This window comes from Mytilus edulis, chromosome 7 (genome assembly GCF_963676685.1).
Source record: "Mytilus edulis chromosome 7, xbMytEdul2.2, whole genome shotgun sequence".
NCBI lineage: Eukaryota > Metazoa > Mollusca > Bivalvia > Mytilida > Mytilidae > Mytilus > Mytilus edulis.
This window is the reverse complement of record NC_092350.1, coordinates 83,505,797-83,526,623: the sequence shown is the minus strand read 5'-3', so window position 1 is coordinate 83,526,623 and position 20,827 is coordinate 83,505,797. Positions and strand designations below refer to the sequence as shown.

The 20,827-nt window shown below is 32.8% G+C and overlaps 2 long non-coding RNA genes across 2 annotated transcripts in view; one reads left to right on the top strand and one right to left on the bottom strand.

Annotated features, from left to right (window-relative positions):
- The window catches only part of LOC139482701 (uncharacterized), a 931,021-nt gene that overhangs the window by 708,768 nt on the left and 201,426 nt on the right, over positions 1-20,827 (bottom strand). The window lies entirely within an intron of this gene.
- On the top strand, positions 1,295-12,754 carry LOC139482414 (uncharacterized). Its single transcript, XR_011654854.1, has 3 exons — positions 1,295-1,462; positions 9,593-9,686; positions 11,636-12,754. It is a non-coding gene; the product is annotated as an uncharacterized lncRNA (long non-coding RNA).

The window sequence follows — 20,827 nt, the reverse complement described above, 5'->3', positions numbered from 1 at the left end:
CAAGGTTGAGCGAACGTGAATTTCTACCTATTACACTAAAAAGGTGACAATCATTTTTTTTTAGGCACGTGTCGAATACACATTCGATAACTTTCTAATTAAAAAAGGTATAATTGTAAAATCTAAAATTATGAATTTTTAAAAAGTCTATTTTTATATGCCATGTCCTTTGTAACAGTTGTATCATTCCATCAGGTCCTTAGTGCACATTTTTGTTCTTAGTGCACTAAGGAGATCCTTTGCGGTATTACTACGGACCCCATATATTTGAAGCTGTTCAAAATACTGTACATTATAGGTACGTGTATCAGATTGAACAATAATTGTCATATATATATATAAAGAATAGGTAATCTGGTATGAAATATGTCCACTGGAACGACCGTGCAAGTGCTATATATATATTATAGCCAGTCAAGGTCGTTAAAAACTTCCATTTGTTGTTGTCCACTGAAAATAAGCTCTTGAATACACGAATCCCCGTTTTATTAATGCCAAATTTATTTGTTAGTATTTCTTATTCTTTTTCTTATGAACATGAAATTGCCTCCGATGCTACAAAGAAAATTTGTTTAATGTCAAATGTTGCAATATATGCTAAGTATTACACGTGGACAGGATGTTCCCCAAAAAATAAGTTATACACACCCCAAGGGTACACGCTAGTGTCATATGGAAAATTAGTGGGTCACCTGTAAGATGGTAATCAGCCATGCAATTAATCAGGTTACTTAACTGACCATGTCACTTCAATTTAAAGTTTATCGGTAGATCAAAATGATAAATTCGTTTTAATTAAACATTTCAGATCTAAAGGATTTATCATTATAATGAAGTGAAATAATTAAACCATATCGTATTATTTTCAAAAGATTATTTATTTTCATATTTTTTTTTATCTATGCCGGGAAAGAATTGAAAACTGTATTTATAATTTTTAAATTTATTTTATAAAAAAATCCGTGTAGGTCTCATGAAATGGAACCCACGCATTCCTACTTAAGATTTATAAAGGAGTAGGTTCAGTAAGACCCCTATTCGGCCCCAAAATATAGCAGTTTTACTAAATTGTATAGTACTAGAACCGAACACCTGTTTTGGGATATATATACATATAGTTAATTTACCGTAAATAACTGCGAGAAAATGAATAATACACAAGTTGATAATTGTCTCTTCTCTGCTCATTAATTTGCATGCAATATTTTCTCTGATTTACTTGTGATATCACCGACACTAATAATAATTACCTAAAAAAAATAGGTGCTCCGTACTGGAAAGATCATATCGGATCCTATCAATTTATTGGTTCCATTCCCCCAATTAAATGAGTCTACACGTCTCCTTAGAAAAAATGCCTTGCAATGCGTCTGAACTACTAAGTACTTCCATATAATTTCGAAAACAGATAATAATCTATTTCACTGGATGAGATTGGGCTGACGGATTTTTAAATGGAAATGTATTAATTTTTATTTATAGCACAAGTTTTACAAGGCAAGATTATTCACCCTGTTCGCCCTACAAATCAAATGGTTGCCTCCTTACACCTACACGAGCTAAAACATATACATATGAACATTTGATATCATTTATTTTGTGTGACAACTCTTCACCAATGACCTGAGTGAAAGGTTGACATGGGCAGATCCATAAATTTCCATTTTTTTAATTTTTTGTTGTTTTTCTTTTTTTTTTTGCGGGGGGGGGGGGGGGTGGGCAGAGGGGGATGCTTGCTCCAGTCATGCTTCAGTGATTCCCTATATAATCAACAAAATATTTCACACCAAAAAGGGGGGGGGGGGGCGGGGCTTTCTCCTTAATAAGAAATCTCTGTTTTCAGGCATAGGCTCATATAAATTTGCCTTTTGAAGAACTGAAATAAATATGAAACGGCTAATGAGTTTTCAGATGCTTTACATTAAAATACATCATGTACATACATGTGACATACACAATTACATATAAATGTAGAATCAAATCTTGATAAATGTATGTAGTTGAAATTGTTAGCTTTAAACATTAAAAAAATGAACTCCCAAAGTTTAAACACAATTAAGAATGACCATGTACATGATGTACATGTAGTCTGTAATGTATGCCATTGCCATGAAGCTAGATCATTGTAGGTAAACTGTCATTTATTCCCTTAAATCTTTGTCCCCAGTCACCCCAAAGTTGATTTAAATTAGGGAGCTTCCATTTGATTTTTATGGGGGGGCTAGGATGAAATTTGAAAAAAATAGGCAGAACAGGAGTTTTATGAAAAAAAAAGGCAGGATGAGACACTAGCAAAAAAAAAAAGTCAGGACGACAGTTTTGGTAAAAAAAGTCAGGATAAACTAAAAAAAGAAAGGCAGGAACGAACAGAGTGAAAAATAAAAAGGCAGGACAGAGATTACAGCTAAAAAAAAAATGCAGGATACAATTTTTCATCCTAGCCCCCCCCCCCCCCCCCCCCCATACAAATCAAATGGTAGCTCCCTTAGTCAAGTATATATCTACTCTATTAGGTCTCTAGTTTGGATAGTGTATAACTTGCAAATTAAAATCATACTCCTTCCAAATTTCTTTCTTTAAAATATTATGGATGAAATAGCAAGTAAGGAATGAAATTAATAGGCAATATAGGAAAGGTGTACTGACATAAGTAGTCTCTAAACACATTAGCTCCATGGAGCTTTCGTTAGTAGAAGCCATATTAACTATGTGTATCAGTGAGAAAAATGTAAAAGCATAAAAATATAGTATATACCAATACACATAATTAACAGCGCCTGGTGATGTTTGATAGCCTGACCGGTTTCGGTCCATAAAGGACCTTCATCAGAGGCAGAATGGTGGATTAATGTTTGCACCCTATTTATATAGATATGGTAACCGGCGGTTGAGTTAACCAGCGGTTGAGTTAACCGGCGGTTGGGTTAACCGGCGGTTGAGTTAACCGGCGGTTGAGTTGACCGGCGGTTGAGTTAACCGGTGGTTGAGTTAACCGGTGGTTGAGTTAACCGGCGGTTGAGTTAGGCGGCGGTTGAGTTAACCGGCGGTTGAGTTTACCGGCGGTTGAGTTAACCGGTGGAAAATCCCAGTGGGATTGGGATTTTTCCATGGTTACAATTATCTATATTTAGCTAATGTTCATGTTACAGTAAACTTTTTGACATGTTACGGTAAACATGTTTACACTATATGGTAAACATGTGACCTGATGATATAACCATATTTGGGCTTTAGCATTGGATAAAGGGTGTTTTAATAATTTAAGAAGTACATAGTAATCATTTAGTCTTGATCTTTGGCTTATGATCCACCTAAATATCAAGTCTTGGAATAGTATTTCATGGTAGTTATGTGATCTTAATATTTGGCTTATGATACACCTAAATATCAAGTCTTGAAATAGTACTTCCTAGTAGTCATGCAGTCTTGACCTTAGGCTTATGATACACCTGTATATCAAGTCTTGAAATAGTAATTCATGGTAGTCATGCAGTCTTGATCTTTGGCTTATGATACACCTAAATATCAAGTCTAATAATAGTATTTCATGGTAGTCATGCAGTCTTGACGTTTTAGCTTGTGATACACCAAACATCAAGTCAAAACTATTACCCCCCCCTAACCAAACAAAATTTGGTTTAGGGGGGGGGGTTCTTATTGAAAATGCTTCATTTAAGCCTTTAGTACTCCTTTCAAGATCAAAGGTAGATGAATATTAATCCTCTGTGTTAAAAAGTTTTCAACACCTTAAGTTTGTAATGTAGGTATTACATATATACATCAATTTCAGGTAATCGCTAGGCTTACGCTTAGAGCTCCTATGCCAGTGAAAGATCAATAGGCAATATAGGAAAGGTGTACTGACATAAGTAGTCTCTAAACACATAGCTCCATGGAGCTTTCGTTAGTAGAAGCCATATTAACTATGTGTATCAGTGAGAAAAATGTAAAAGCATAAAAATATAGTATATACCAATACACATAATTAACAGCGCCTGGTGATGTTTGATAGCCTGACCGGTTTCGGTCCATAAAGGACCTTCATCAGAGGCAGAATGGTGGATTAATGTTTGCACCCTATTTATATAGATATGGTAACCGGCGGTTGAGTTAACCAGCGGTTGACTTAACCGGCGGTTGGGTTAACCGGCGGTTGAGTTAACCGGCGGTTGAGTTGACCGGCGGTTGAGTTACCAGTGGTTGAGTTAACCGGTGGTTGAGTTAACCGGCGGTTGAGTTAGGCGGCGGTTGAGTTAACCGGCGGTTGAGTTTACCGGCGGTTGAGTTAACCGGTGGAAAATCCCAGTGGGATTGGGATTTTTCCATGGTTACAATTATCTATATTTAGCTAATGTTCATGTTACAGTAAACTTTTTGACATGTTACGGTAAACATTTTTACACTATATGGTAAACATGTGACCTGATGATATAACCATATTTGGGCTTTAGCATTGGATAAAGGGTGTTTTAATAATTTAAGAAGTACATAGTAATCATTTAGTCTTGATCTTTGGCTTATGATCCACCTAAATATCAAGTCTTGGAATAGTATTTCATGGTAGTTATGTGATCTTAATAATTGGCTTATGATACACCTAAATATCAAGTCTTGAAATAGTACTTCCTAGTAGTCATGCAGTCTTGACCTCAGGCTTATGATACACCTGTATATCAAGTCTTGAAATAGTAATTCATGGTAGTCATGCAGTCTTGATCTTTGGCTTATGATACACCTAAATATCAAGTCTAATAATAGTATTTCATGGTAGTCATGCAGTCTTGACGTTTTAGCTTGTGATACACCAAACATCAAGTCAAAACTATTACCCCCCCTAACCAAACAAAATTTGGTTTGGGGGGGGGGGGTTCTTATTGAAAATGCTTCATTTAAGCCTTTAGTACTCCTTTCAAGATCAAAGGTAGATGAATATTAATCCTCTGTGTTAAAAAGTTTTCAACACCTTAAGTTTGTAATGTAGGTATTACATATATACATCAATTTCAGGTAATCGCTAGGCTTACGCTTAGAGCTCCTATGCCAGTGAAAGATCAATAGGCAATATAGGAAAGGTGTACTGACATAAGTAGTCTCTAAACACATTAGCTCCATGGAGCTTTCGTTAGTAGAAGCCATATTAACTATGTGTATCAGTGAGAAAAATGTAAAAGCATAAAAATATAGTATATACCAATACACATAATTAACAGCGCCTGGTGATGTTTGATAGCCTGACCGGTTTCGGTCCATAAAGGACCTTCATCAGAGGCAGAATGGTGGATTAATGTTTGCAACCTATTTATTTAGATATGGTTACCGGAATTCTGATAAGAATCATCGAATATAGTACCAATGAAACCCTTAACAGAATTCTGATAAGACTTACATCTGATAACAATAGCCTTCTTAACAGAATTCTGATAAGACAGTCGCATCTCAAGCAATAGCCGTCTTAACAGAATTCTGATAAGTTAGTAGTATCTTGTATCGATGGCTTTCTAAACAAAATTCTTATTTGTCTGTAGCATCTAAGCTGGTCTCTTATGGATTATTGTTCTTCTGATAAGATGATTGTTTCTGAAATACATATTTTGACTCTATCAGAGTTCTGTTAAAGCCTCTTAAAGTTTAATTTGGGTAAGATATCTAGTGATCTTAGCAAAATTTGGAAACAGTTTACAGCTATAACAAGTGTTAAAGTATGTAAAACTGATATGCAAGTAGTGAAATAGATCCAAGGAGTACGTTACACAGTAAGATACATATCATGTGGCAATTCTTCTTTGAAAATTAACGTTCTTATAGTTGCTAGTTAGAAATTGTCTCTTTCTTAACTTGCCAGACCCAGAATTTGATCATTTGGAAATAATCAATTGCAAATGGAAGCTGTTATCTATATAAATAGGGTGCAAACATTAATCCACCATTCTGCCTCTGATGAAGGTCCTTTATGGACCGAAACCGGTCAGGCTATCAAACATCACCAGGCGCTGTTAATTATGTGTATTGGTATATACTATATTTTAAAGAATGAAATTAAATTGGATGAAATGTGTCAATTTTTTTGGTAAAGTAGTATGTCTGAAGTTGTCAAACTTAATGATAGACCCTTCAGGGGCGCATCCAGTCATTTTAAAAAGGGGTTTCCTAACCCAGGACAAAAAAGGGGGGGTAATTACATGTCCCCATTCAAATGCATTGATAGTCCAAAAAAGGGGGGTCTTTGACATATTCCCAATTCCCATTCTCAATTTTATCATGTAGTCGTCGTAGTCCGAAGACACTTAGTTTTCGCATAATTACTTTTAGTATAAGTTAACAGAAATCTATGAAACTCAAACACAGGGTTTGTGACCAGAGTTTTTGTCCAGAGTTTAGAAATTACATGAATTAGGGGCCAAAAGGGGCCAATATTAAACTTTGTTTGATTTTATAGAAAATTGAATTATTGGGGTTCTTAGATATATATATATTCCAAATCTAACTGTGTATTTAGATTCCTAGTTTTTTGGTCCTGTTTAAATTGGTCTATCTTAAGGTTCAAAGGGTCCAAAATTAAACTTATTTTGATTTTAATAATATTTAAATTCTTGGTGTTCTTTAATCATGTTAATATGCTGAATCTGAATATTTACTTAGATTTTTAGTATGGGCCCAAATTTCAAGTTGGTCCAAATTGGGGTCCAATATTTTACTTTGTTTCATTACCAAAAAATTGAATATATATATATGGGGTTCTTTGATATGCTGAATCTAACCATTCATTTAGATTTTTAATATTTTGGCCCGTTAACAAATTGGTCCACATTGAGATCTAAAGGGTCCAAAATTGAACTTTATTTGATTTCATCAAATAATGAATTATTTGGGTTCTTTGATCATGTTGATATACTGCATCTTACCATGTATTAAGATTTTGAATATTGGACCATTTTAGAGGTTAATTGTCAATTTAAAAATTTTTAGTACTTGGACCACATTTATTCAAAGAAACCTATGCTGCATCAACTATTGAATCACAATCCAAATTTACAATTGGCTAAGTATTCAATAAAGTGCTGTTTCAATGGGTGTCCCAGAAAAATGCATTTTTTTCATATTTTAAATTATTTTGAGTTTTAATGCAGGTAGCTAATCAATCCACTGTATGATGAAGAGATAATATAAACAGTTTCATATGAAAAGTTTATTGTTGAATAAAGTTTTATAAATGAAGTGTTGAATTCCCTATTTTTTGCATGCTTATTTTGTGACATGTTTGAATGACCCAAAATCAAAATTGTTTTATAAACCTTTTTTATGAATGGCAACTAGGTAAAAAGGATTTTCAGGTAATACAATAGGTTTGGCAAGGTTTAGGACATTAAAACATGAAAAATCTTCGAAAAATAAGGATTAAAAACAATTTTAAATGGTCACGATGTCGGACTAACATTTTCTGTCTTCTTACTAAGTGAAATTGAAATATAAATTATGTAACAATAGTGGGCAATTAAATGCACAAAATATCTTGAGGCTTGAGCTTATTAACTAAAATGTGATAATTCATCATGAAGTTACAGCAGAAAGTTTTATTTTCTTCAGGAATTGTCATTAAAGTTTACTCTTGAAAAATCTGTCCAACCGTAACGGGCGAAAATTTCAATTTTCATTTGCAAGTTACCAACTCAGTTTATTTTTTTTTTAATGTTTATGACAACAAATTTTACGACAATCGCGATGCGCATACGATATTGCTTTCAACTGTTCCTTTTTACTCGAGGTCAACGACATCGAAGGGGTGAACACTCTTTCTGTCCAACAAAGAGATGGAAGTTACATCCGAATTAATGTTACGTCCAACATCCAAGATATTCTCTACAACGGCTGCCACAAGTCACTGAATCAATTTGCTTCCACTTTGACAATAACTTAACCTTAAATACTACCGTATATATGAAAAATAAAGAGGTTTTAAACTGTTGACAGTCTAAATTTGACATAATTTTGAAAATTAGAGTCTGATAATGTTCTGTTGGACAAACCTTAGGACAAAATCTTCTAACGTTGGACGTACCAGCTTTTTAAAAGTAAAAAGAAACTTGTTAACAACTAACAAATGCAAGTCCACATAAATTTAAAATTATTCTCAGACCCTTCCTCGTCTCGTCTCAAGAGGTGCCCATTTTTAAATTGCCATTAGGATCAGTAAAATAATGAATTCTGTCCTATCTTTGTCCGACAGGGAATATAATCTGTCCTATGTTTGTCCTACAACAACTGAATTCTGTACGCTGTTCATCCAACAGTTTTTTTATGGTTTTGTTTTGTCCATTTATTTAATAATGAACCATTTTACCTCTTGCTGAGGAACACCAGCTGTAAATATTAGTATAAACAGCATAGTTTTGATTTTGTTTTTGACTTTGAATGCTGCAAATGGAACAAATTCTCATTCAAAAATTTCCCCGTTTGTTCGACATATTTTAAGATTTTTTAAACTTACAAGTTAGTTTTTTAAAAATTTAACAAAATGATATACTTTAATTGAAGATCTTATGAACTGTCAGAGAAAAATTAATATATTTATTAACAAAGCCTTCATATAAAATGAAAATATTCAATTTTCAATGTCCTGTTACGTCCAACATAACCTCTGTCCAACATGCTATTTATGTCTAATTTTATGTTTTCTGACAAAATAACTATCTTTTTACATGTAAAACCCTAAACTAGAATCATTCTTCTTTCAGAAAATCATGTTATTATGATTGAAACAGCTACTTTTAAAATCATACATGTTGTCCCACACTAACAACACTATACTGAATACTTAGCCAATTCAGAGTTGTATCCATAAAATTGAGAATGAAATGGGGAATTTGTCAAAGAGACAACAACCCGACCAAATAAAAATACAACAGCAGAAGGTCACCAACAGGTCTTCAATGTAGCGAAAAATTCCCGCACCCGGAAGCGTCCTTCAGCTGGCCCCTAAACAAATATATACTAGTTCAGTGATAATGAACGCCATACTAATTTCCAAAACTAAAATTAAAATAAAACAAGACTTACAAAGGCCAGAGGCTCCTGACTTGGGACAGGCGCAAAATGCGGCAGGGTTAAACATGTTTGTGAGATCTCAACCTCCCCCTATACCTCTAACCAATGTAGAAAAGTTTGAATTGAATGTTGTGTCCATACTTGCTCCAACTGTTCAGGGTTTAAAGTGTACGTTTGTATCAAGCTGAGCCATGCATAGCATTCTTATTGGTTATTTATATATTAATTTGAAATTTTGACGAGTTAGACACATACAGATTATACTGTAAACAATATTTCAGAGTTTAAAGTAGTCAAGCAAAACAAATCATAGAAGAATAGTTGAATCATGTTTTTGTTGTCCAATGAAAAATTAGTACGAACACCAAGAAAAAGTATGGGAATGTTTGTTTTTTAAACTATTGACCAGGGTGAAAGTCTTTGAAAGTCATGACTGACCAAAAGTTTGTGAAATGAAATAGCACAAATATTCCATTCTTATTAAATATTATTGTATATAAAGAAAATACTGATGTTTAATAATAGTTTTTACCCTTTTTATATTTTATAGGACAAGAAATATAGAAAAATAATGAAAAATATAAACAGTTTCAATAGAAATGAGCGACAAAACAAGATAAACAGAATACAACAAGGCCTAAATGGTAAGACCACTTCTTTATACTGTAAATTCAGAAATTATTGCTTGCATTTATTATTTTTCAGGGAATGGACAACTTATTGTGATTACAAAAAAAATCTGCATCAATTATATATACATGATATATATATGTTTCTGTTATCAAAATATGATTTCTTATTTTTGCGATACTCACCCAGTCACATTAATCGCATTACTAAAAACCTCTGGATAATTTCTGAATTACAGTAATAAACATGATAAAAGTAATTGCCTTTGAATGATGACTCTTATAAGAATAAGAAGATGTGGTATGGTTAATGAGTGACTTATCCATCAGAGTTCAAAGAAGTGGATGCAAGAAATTAAAGGCCAATGATGGGCTGGCCTTCAATAATGAGACAACACTTCCTTTATAGGTCAGCCAATAAAGATCCCATCATGAAAAGATTTAAACAATCCAATTTAGTTCAACATGTTCAAAAACAATAACAATTATGAACAGATATATAAAATTATAATCCTGGTACTTTTGATAACTATATATCATGTTATGGAGGGGTATTTGCGAAAAATACCAGTCAAGGGACTGTGAAATTTCCCGAGCCGCCATGCAAGGGAAATTCTGTCCCAAGACTGGTATTTTTCGCAAATACCCCTCCATAACATGATATATCTGTTTAATTACACCAAATAGATTTGGATTGAAACTCTCTGTACATGTGCAGATAAATACTATCAAGCTGCAATTCATAAACATGTTTATGCATAATTTTGAGTATAAGTGGATATTATCATAGAACCGCGGGAATTATACATGTTCTAATACGCGTTAGCTCGCTTTCATTATGTAACGTCATATCCGAAATCTTTTGGCGGGAAGCTGCTCGCGAGGGTAAAAAAGGAATATCCAAAATGGCAAATACCATGGTATTTGAGGCAAATTCACCGGCAGTGGTGAAAAACAGGCAAATTCGTTTGAAATGAGGAAAACATATTAGAATATGCGAAAAATACACTGGCTATCAACCAATCAAAATCTTGCTTTCTTATATAAGGTGTAATTAATAAAAAAATATCATGTCTGTGAGCACTCAACCTCTTACCTGACCATAATATAGGACAGTGGTTCAAATAACACAGCATATGAACATTCTATAACAACTTTTGCAAGTGGCTAAACTTTAAATATCACTGCAAGGCACTAAACAACGAATATTTAATCTTGGGCACAAAGCACTGAAATAAGAGAACTCATATAAAGCATGACAAGTAAGAATATCAAATGAAAGTTTCTCAAATGTTAAAGTCATATGAAACGAGTGAGTGATGAAAAATACAGTTTGTCCAACTTTTGAACCAATGCATGTATACATCATAAACTTAGTCCTCTGTGCACGATTTTATCATTATTTTCACAAGTATATCATATAAATCGTCAATTTTTTTTCTCTCTGTTTGTTATGATTTAACAAATAATGCTGCTCATTAAATGCCGTGTTTTGAAGCTGAGTTTTACCGATTGCCACCTTATAGTAAACAAATCACAAAAAGCATGGGTATTGAGCACGTGTTTAACATGTATAATCAGCTATTTGTTTATTTCAATGACAGATCCTTGCATATTGTGGTCACCGGATTTTTACGAGGAGGGTTACGCTCGGGTCACTATGTATATGGAAAATATGTATCGGCGAATTGCTTCCTGGAAGCAAGCAATTAAAAATAAGTAAACTTATTCTAAATGTGGACAAATTAAAAAATTTTCCTCAGAAAAAAGTATATGTACTTAAGTTGCATAATGAAAACTATCCATTTAGTTATAAAAAACATAATTATTATACATATTTTTTTTTAATTTGAGGTTTCTTATGACTTTAATTAAAACATGATAAAATAAGCCTATTTATATTGCTGTTTTTTTCTCCATTTATCATGTTTATAACTTCTTTTTTTTATTTTGTGTATTTATAGGTCAGATATCTTGGTTTTTATGATCATCGTCAGGTCCTGCAAGTCTATACTGAAGAGGAAACTTATTTGTTAATACTTTTCTACATAATGTGCTAATTGGATTAATTAATGTGAAATGAACTCAATTGTGTGTTTTTCTGGAAAAAGAAATAGAAAAAATTCTACAAAATTGCTATAAACAAAATGGAGTACTATCAAAGATGCACAAGGACACAATGGTGTAAAATGTAACAACCTACATATTCACTGATGGATTATGGAGAAATTAAGAAAAAAAATAGTATCTTTGTCATGTTTGTTGTCGAAATAAACACATGCGTTATCCATTCATGTACATAATATTATGTACATGGCTCTCCATCATATCAAATATACAGAGAAGATGTTTGAAGAACAAGTTGCCAAAATTTATTCAACCAATTGAAGGAAGATGTCTTGTGAATGGAATTATTTATGCACCGAACTGTTATGTAGGGGGTAGAATAATTATACACAGCAGCTGAAACAGAAGACAAGTTAATTTGACATGAAAAGTGTTTATTTTATATAATCTTTTGTATCAACATGATCAATAATTCAGTCTAGGAGAAAATATATTTATACTGTTTGTCAATGTTTGTACTGTTATGAAATTTTTATAGAGGAAAAACATTTTCTTAAGGGAAATTTGATGTTCAGAAATTTCCTTAGAGGAAATTTGAAGAACAATGATTTCCTTAGAGGAAATTTCCTCAAAGGAAAATTTGAAGCGGCAAATTTCCTCAAAAGAAAAAGAATTTCCTCAAAGGAAATAATTATGCAGCAAATTCCATAAGGGAAATCTTTTTCCCTTGAGGAAAACTCTTTTTCCTCTGAGGAAATTGTTGAAAAAAGGGGCATTACTTTTTCAACAGTGGTGCTAGAGCCAAACATATTTAGGACAAATATCAGAGAACCAATACCAATCAAGTTATCAACTTCATTTTGACTTAACTCCAAAAATTAAGGTGACAACTTTTGCACTCAGCGGAATTGCAAACTTGTCCCGGATACTGTTAATATTCTTATACAAGACCTGTTTATTTTCTCTTGCTTATGACCTTAGATATATTATTAATGCTGTATGTTTATGCTTATGACCTTAGATATATTATTGCTGTATGTTAATGCTTATGAAATTAGATATATTATTGCTGCATGTTTATACTTTTGACCTTAGATACATTATTGCTGTATGTTGATTGTCACTTGCTTATGACCTTAGATATATTATTGCTGCATGGTTTTTTTTAAATGCTTATGACCTTAGATACATTATTGCTGTATGTTGATTGTCACTTGCTTATGACCTTAGATATATTATTGCTGCATGTTTATGCTTATGATTGCTTATGACCTTAGACATGTTAGATATATTATTGCTGTATGTTGATTGTCTTTTGCTTATGACCTTAGATATACAATGTATAATATTGCTGCATGTTTATGCTTATGACCTTAGACATATTATTGCTGTATGTTTATTGTCACTTGCTTATGACCTTAGATATATTATTCATGTTATTTGTGCAGGTTTATTGACACTTATTTTATTGCTGTTTGTTTAATTTTCTGTTTTTGTTTCACACATTTTACTTGATGGTGTTATCTCAGTGAAAGATGAAATATTAAAACACAAGTACCTTATTTGTTATACCAATTGTTATGTTTTGTCTTTTTGAAAAAAATGATATTCTCAAATGTACATAACTTAAATTAAGAAGTGTTGAAATTAAGTAAGGATATGGTATGTGATTGCCAATGAGACAACTTAAAACCAGAGATAAAGGTATTTTCAGCCAGTGACTGAACAGCCGTCAACAATGAGCAAGACCTATCAACATTTAAATGTCTGCATGAAAAAAACACAAAAACATTCAAATGGATAAACATAAGACACTGTGTGCAATGGTGTGAAAGCTATATATGCAAAACTATATACTGAAAATTCAGAAATTATTGCTAGCAATTGTAAGTGCGATTTTTCTCAATTTCATCATTTTTTTGTGTGCAAAATTTAGAATAATCCTGTTTAGTTCATAAAAAATTTCAATATGCAAGTGTATATTATTGTGATTATAACCCTGTCACTATTTTCACAATAATAAAAACAGCAATAATTTCTGAATTTATAGTAGTTAAATTTTTGACACATAGTGATTTACTTTCAATTAAGCATGCCAAGACAAAAATCGTAGAACACACAATTATATATTTCTACAATTAAGATTCAAAGAAATATTTGTACCCATAACAACTTAGTCCGTTTTGTGAAATTGCTTCACTCATGCAATGAGAGGATTTTTTATGTTTTTTTTTTTAGTTATATCACTTCCCATGTGAACAATTATTGTTCCATGGGAAAACATATTGTTCCCTAGGGAAAAATTATTGTTCCCATGGGAAAAATTATTGTTCCCATGGGAAAAAATATTGTTCTCATGGGAAAAAATATTGTTCCCATGGTTCCCTTGGGAAGAAAAATTCCCTTGGGAAATTTAGAACTTCCCATGGGAACAAACAATTTACTTATGTTCCCATGGGAACTTTAAAGTTCCTATGGGAACTCTAAACTTCCCATGGGAAAAGTAATTTTTCCCATGGGAACTTTCAATGTTCCCATGGGAAATTCTAATATTCCCATGGGAATTATCAAATTTCCCATGGGAAATGTACTTTTAATCAGCTGCAGTGACAAGAGTGACAACAGTGACAAAATGGGACATATGGCATTTTTTTAATTTTTCAATAATCTATCACTGGGCAATTTTTTTTTTTATATCTTGTAAACCGACAAAGTCAGATTTGCCGATACCGGAATGGCAAATTTGTCCCGCACAGTGTTATATTATTATTTTCTGCTAGTAGTCTTTTGTTAATTTATGTATTATTGTCATTTTGTTTATTTTCTTTTATTACTTATTCTATCATTGGACTCGGACTTCTCTTGCACATAGTTTAACTGTGTGTATTGTTATGGGTTTGTTTTTCTTCATTGGCTAAAGGAATAGGGGGATGGCTGAGATCTCAAATTTTTTTTTTAACTCCACCGCATTTATGCGCCTGTCCCAAGTCAGGAGTCTCTGGCCTTTGTAGACGAACTAGTCATCGATGGTGTTGCTGATAATTACACAAAAAATAAAACAAACTAAGACTTCAGAATATATGAAACAGACCTGATATACACGGGCTTTGAACAAAAAGGTACCATCAGGGGATTTGAAATTACATTAGACTTTAAAATGATAAGCAATGAATATAATGCATACAAGATTTGAGCAATAAATGGACGTGGTGGAGGTTCGTTTAGTATCAAAGTTTGTGCTGTTGGTAAGATAATACTTACAATGTATCTTGATACCTATTCACCTCAAAAACTAACAAAACCTTTAAACAGATTTCTCAAGAAGGGATATAGTTACGATACTGTTGTCCGTTCATTAAAGATTGCATATTTTGGCGTTGATATTGATTCACTTATACAATGCATGTTATAGGGTCTTTGCATCGGAACTTAAAACATTTATTTAAAAACCAGTTGGCATGACACTGGTTATGTTCTTCTCATATATGTTATGATGGTATGATACTAAACCCCTAACGGGAAGGATTGTGCCTGATTTTCATATGATGAAGACATAATCTTTCAATCAGTTTAATTGAAGTCTGGAGGTATTTACCTGTATTTTTTTAAAACCGTTTTTTTTTCTAAAGTGAATATTTAAGGGTTTAATATTTCGCAGGGGTGTCTTGACATGGTTTAGTTTGTCCCTTATATTTTATTAACTGTGCATTTGCATTCAGATATCGCAGATCAAATTTATTCGTTCATAGTGTATTAATGTACGTTTTTTGATTGAGTTAAGCCTGCCAATTGATATTTTATCGTGTGTTTTCTATGTTGTGATGTTATGCTATTGTTTCGGAAAAAGGGAGAAGGTTTGGATCAATTAAAACGATTAAACCCGCTGCAAATGTTTGCACCTGTCCTAAGACAGGAATCTGAAGTACAGTAGTTGTCGTTTGTTTATGTAATTTATACGTGTTTCTCGTTTCTCGTTTTTTTATTTTAAATAGATTAGATCGTTGATTTTCCCGTTTGAATGGTTTTACACTAGTAATTTTGGGGCCCTTTATAGCTTGTTGTTCGGTGTGAGCCAAGACGCCGTGTTGAAGGCCGTACATTGACCTAATGGTTTACTTTTTTAAATTGTTATTTGGATGGAGAATTGTCTCATTGGCACTCGCACCACATCTTCCTATATCTATCTACTGGCATGTCAGTTAATGCTAGTATTTATGTATTATTGTTAATTTGTTTATGTTCTTTTGTTACATCTTCTGACATCAAACTCGGACTTTTCTTGAACTGAATTTTAATGTGCATATTGTTATACATTTATTTTCTACAATGGCTAGAGGTATAGGGGAAAGGTAGAGATCTCGTAAACATGTTTAACCCCGCCGCATTTTTGCGCCTGTACAAGTCAGGTGCCTCTTGCCTTTGTTAGTCTTGTATTATTTTATTTTTAGTTTTTGCGTATAATTCGGAGTTAAGTATGACGTCCATTATCACTGACCCAGTATGCATATTTTTTAGGGGCCAGCTGAAGGACGACTCCGTGTGCAGTATCTCGCTATATTGAAGACCCATAGGTGGCTTTCGGCTGTTGTCTGCTTATGGTCGGATTGTTATCTCTTTGATACATTCCCTATTTCCAATCTCAATTTTATTGATGTGGTTATCTGTGCTTATACTAATGCGTCTGGATTCGGATTAAAACAATTAACATGGTTGCTTGACATTCAGTTTAATCAAATTCAAACTAGGTCTCGAAACTTTACAGATATTGACCTGATTACATATGTGAACACACTTCAAACAATAATACTCAAATCGTGTTGACTGGGAACAGAAGTGGTTATGATGTTAAAATTAAAAATATGTATAATTTTTGTAATTCTGACGCATTGTCCTAATTTGAGTTTCTTTTTTGCAGGAACACCTATATTTGCACCAGAAAAAAGCCATGATTTAGAGCAGGTCGGACACGGACAACCTGTAGTGATGAAATTTGTCCTATACAGTAACCTTGTTATTGAGGATATATGGATTGAAGTTGATGGCACTGGACATATTCAAACCAAATCAAAAGATGATTTAAACATTTCCAAGAAAATGTTGCGTTATACTGCATTTGAAAACAGAGGGGGTAATATCATCAGATATCAAATAATATTTGAAACACGTATTTTAAGAGGTATGGAGGTTCTGAAACATATAGTATGGATAAAGCATGAACTTGGAGTTGATTTCTACAGATTTGAAATTAAAGAACTAGGTAAGAATTATTCAACCATTGAATGTCAAATCAAAATGTATTCTTATTCATAATCCCTTAAAAAAAAGAATCAAATGTTCCTGTGCTAACATCTACAGGTATACCAAAATTATAACGGGTCAATCAGCATAGTTCTAGGTTGTGCAGTACTTGAATTTAACTCCGTAAAAATATCATTTTGATAACGTTTTTTTCAAAGATCTTTGTTCTGCCAATAAATCTTATCAAATAAATTAGATAGATAGAGAGATAAATACTTTGTTCATTAACAGCGAAATACAAGTTTACAGAGAAACATACAATATAAAAACAGATACAATTGTTGAGGTAAACAAATACAGTAAGATATTCTAAAAGTACAAAAGTATGATGGCATACATGCTTAGTAACTTGGTGACCCTCTGCTGTTGTTTTTTATTTGGTCGGGTTGTTGTCTCTTTGACACATTCTCCATTTCCATTCTCAATTTTATTTAGTAACATGTATAACATGAAACGTACATTTAACACTTTTACATGTATACAACTAAAAAGAATCGTTGTCTAAAATTTACAAAAATATATAACACAGATACCAAACTCAACAGAAAATTAAAAACAGAAAGACACTTATCAAACGAATAGATAAAGAAGGGATAACAACTTCATATTCCTGACATGGTACAGGAACTTTCCTATGACGAAAAAGGTGGATTGAACCTGTCTATTTTATAGCTATCTAAACCTCTTTATTGTATTACTATCATATAAAGTTTCATTACTTTAACAATAATCGGTAAACACAACAAACTGAAATAATAGGTAAAAATGTCGTTAACAATAGGGGTATAGTAGTCGACATTCTGTTATAATCATAATCACTACTAAACAAACGAACATGTCAACAAAGAAAATCAATAAGGCATATAGACAAAGTACATTAGCAAAAATGAATGGCAGGAATACCAAAAAAGTACTATAGCACACTGACACAGTGTCGGGATATATAAGTACCGAGCCACGTCAAATGAAACAAGAATAGAATAAACAGTAAGAATAATAATTTACATATCATAACTGAAACAAATATAAAACATTTGATTGACTGATTTGATCCGCACAAAAAAAAAAACATTCTTAAACATGTGAAATCGATCATAAAAGCATTAGTCTACGAGATAACATCAAACAGACTTTAAAAAAATCCAAATGCACGTGGTCTATAACTATTCATATTTGAATGCATATTCATTACAAGTAATATGGCTGATGGCAGTCTTAGAAGAACATAACTATGGTAAATTATTGCGTCTATACACAAATACACTAGAAATGCTGGTACATATTATCGAGTCAATGTACTTTACACTTTTTAATATTTTTGTATTTTTTAAATTCAAATTTGAGAATTTTAGTCAAAATAGTGAACATGAGTTTATAGCTTATATCCCTTACCTGCACATTAATACGATTCCTTTTGAATATTTTTATTTTTCAGATTATCTTAAAACTAACAGAAATGTTAAAATCGAGTTTATAATTAGTAGTATTGTAGCCGCCAGTTTATTGATCTACATTAGCGTTATTCACATTTGCTTTAGTGTAAAATGTAGAACATTACGAAACAACAAACGTAATTTACCAGAGGATTTGCAATATCACATGTACGACGATATAGATTCCGTTGCATATCAAGCGGTCAACGTTAGTCGGTTCGCTATTAGTCAACAAGTATCGAGCGCTCAAATACAAAATGCGCATAGCCCCCAAACGAGCACTGACAATCAACAAACAGTGCCCGTTACATCTGAATTATGTTTAACAGTATTCGAAAAAGAAATCCCAGTGAATGACGAACATCATAACGGTATTGCTGTAGCAACACTTGATATATCGTTTTCGTCGCCGGAAGACATAAGACATAGTGGCATGAACCATGGAGAGGAATTCGATACGTCAGGTGATCCATCACAGTTATATCCAAGTAGACGTCATCAGGATGAACAGTCATTTACTAACTTCGGAAAATCGATTGATTCAGCAAGCAGTGATGATTCAAAAATTAAACTGTTTGATCCTGCATCTGATGATGTTTTTGGCAATGATGGATATGAGAACCCTTACCAGATAGTGATACGAGAAGGCCAACCCATTCACCAGTACATGTCTATTTTAAACCAATCCGAACATAATGACCAACAGATATCTACTAACTTCGGAAGGTCAATATATTCATCAAGCAGTGAGGATACAAAAAATAAACTGTTTGATCCTGGATCTGGTGATTTTAATGACAATGGTGGATATGAGAAAACTCACCAGGTGGTGATACAAGAAAACAAACCCATTGATCAATACCGTTCTATAATCAACCAATCAGAACATCTCAACAGTGTTACACAAACAGATGTTAGAGATTATGTTAATCTTCAATTTTGATTAGATGAAACAGTTTTGTATCACATGGTTATTTTTCATATTTCTTCCTTTTGTATATTAAAGAATCCATTCTGTTATTGATAGTGTATTTGCAATAGTTTGTATACTTAATACAATGGATACAACATGTACAAGGAAATAATATTTGCTCTAAATTTACCTGGGCAGGCAATGGTGAGTCAAACGACATGCACTTACTTTAACAGAAATGTAAGAGATTTTATTTATCATTCAAATCTGTCTGCATACCATCGTGTTAATTGAGCACATTAGCTTCGATTTTTTAAAATTCCGCGAAAGTCTAATAATGATTTTGGCACATTTGGGTCATTTTAAAACATGACGTCATACAAATGAAAACGTTAGACTTGAAGGTTTTCCATTTTATCAACCATTGAAATTCTATACTGTTGTAGTAAAAGGAATTTCTGGGGTAGGTTTTGTTTTGTTTTCTACACTACTGCATTATGCGCTTTTTTTTTTACTGATTTCAGCAAGTAAACATGGTTGCTCCGTAGACTTTACGAAATGTTTTTTGCGGTAGCTTACGAGAAAATCATGTAAATTTAAAATGGCAAATATTGGGTTTAAGAATAAAACAAATGAAACATATTTTTTCTATCAAAAAAATCGATGCAAGCTAATTTATAGCTTTATCTAGCAGGGAGTAAAATAGGACAGTCACATACACAGCATACACACCGTATCAACTGTGGTTTTAGAAATCATGTAAAATAAGTAAACATTCTGAATGAATAGTGTTAAATAACCTTAAAATGATTGAAAGTTTAGTTTAATTTGGCCCAGTAGTTAAACCAAAAGCTGGTGATCTCAATATAGTCTTACAAAAGTGACTGAAGACCTCTTATGTTATTTTAATTAGTTTTCGAGTTGTGACCATTTGAAAGTGTGTATTTTACACCTTCCCATAATCTTCTAAGATAAACCATCATATTCAATTTCTAGCTCTGGTGGTCGTAATGCTTGGATGAAAAATGGCATCGATTACCTATTGAAAATTGTGCCTTAGTTTAAATCTATTTAGCCCAAAAGTTGAGTTGAGAAGATTTCTGTAAAAGATTAAAAAAATTGTTACAAGTCTATAAAGGGCAGAAACTCATTAAGAGGTTAATTGAACATTTTAGTCGTTATGACTTATTTGTAGATCGTACTTTGTTGAACATTATTGCTGTTTACAGTTTATCTCTATCTATGGAGAGATACATGTTTTTACCATAAACTGCAAATTTTCCTTAGAATTACCATTCAAGGGACACCAAACCAAAGGGTTGTCTGATTGGTCTGAAAATTCAGGGCAGATACAATTTAGATCTCAACCTGACATTTTTTTTTACCCCGCGTCAGCTTTAATATAAATGCTTTAGAGTCAGAGATATAAACCAAAATCTGTTCTC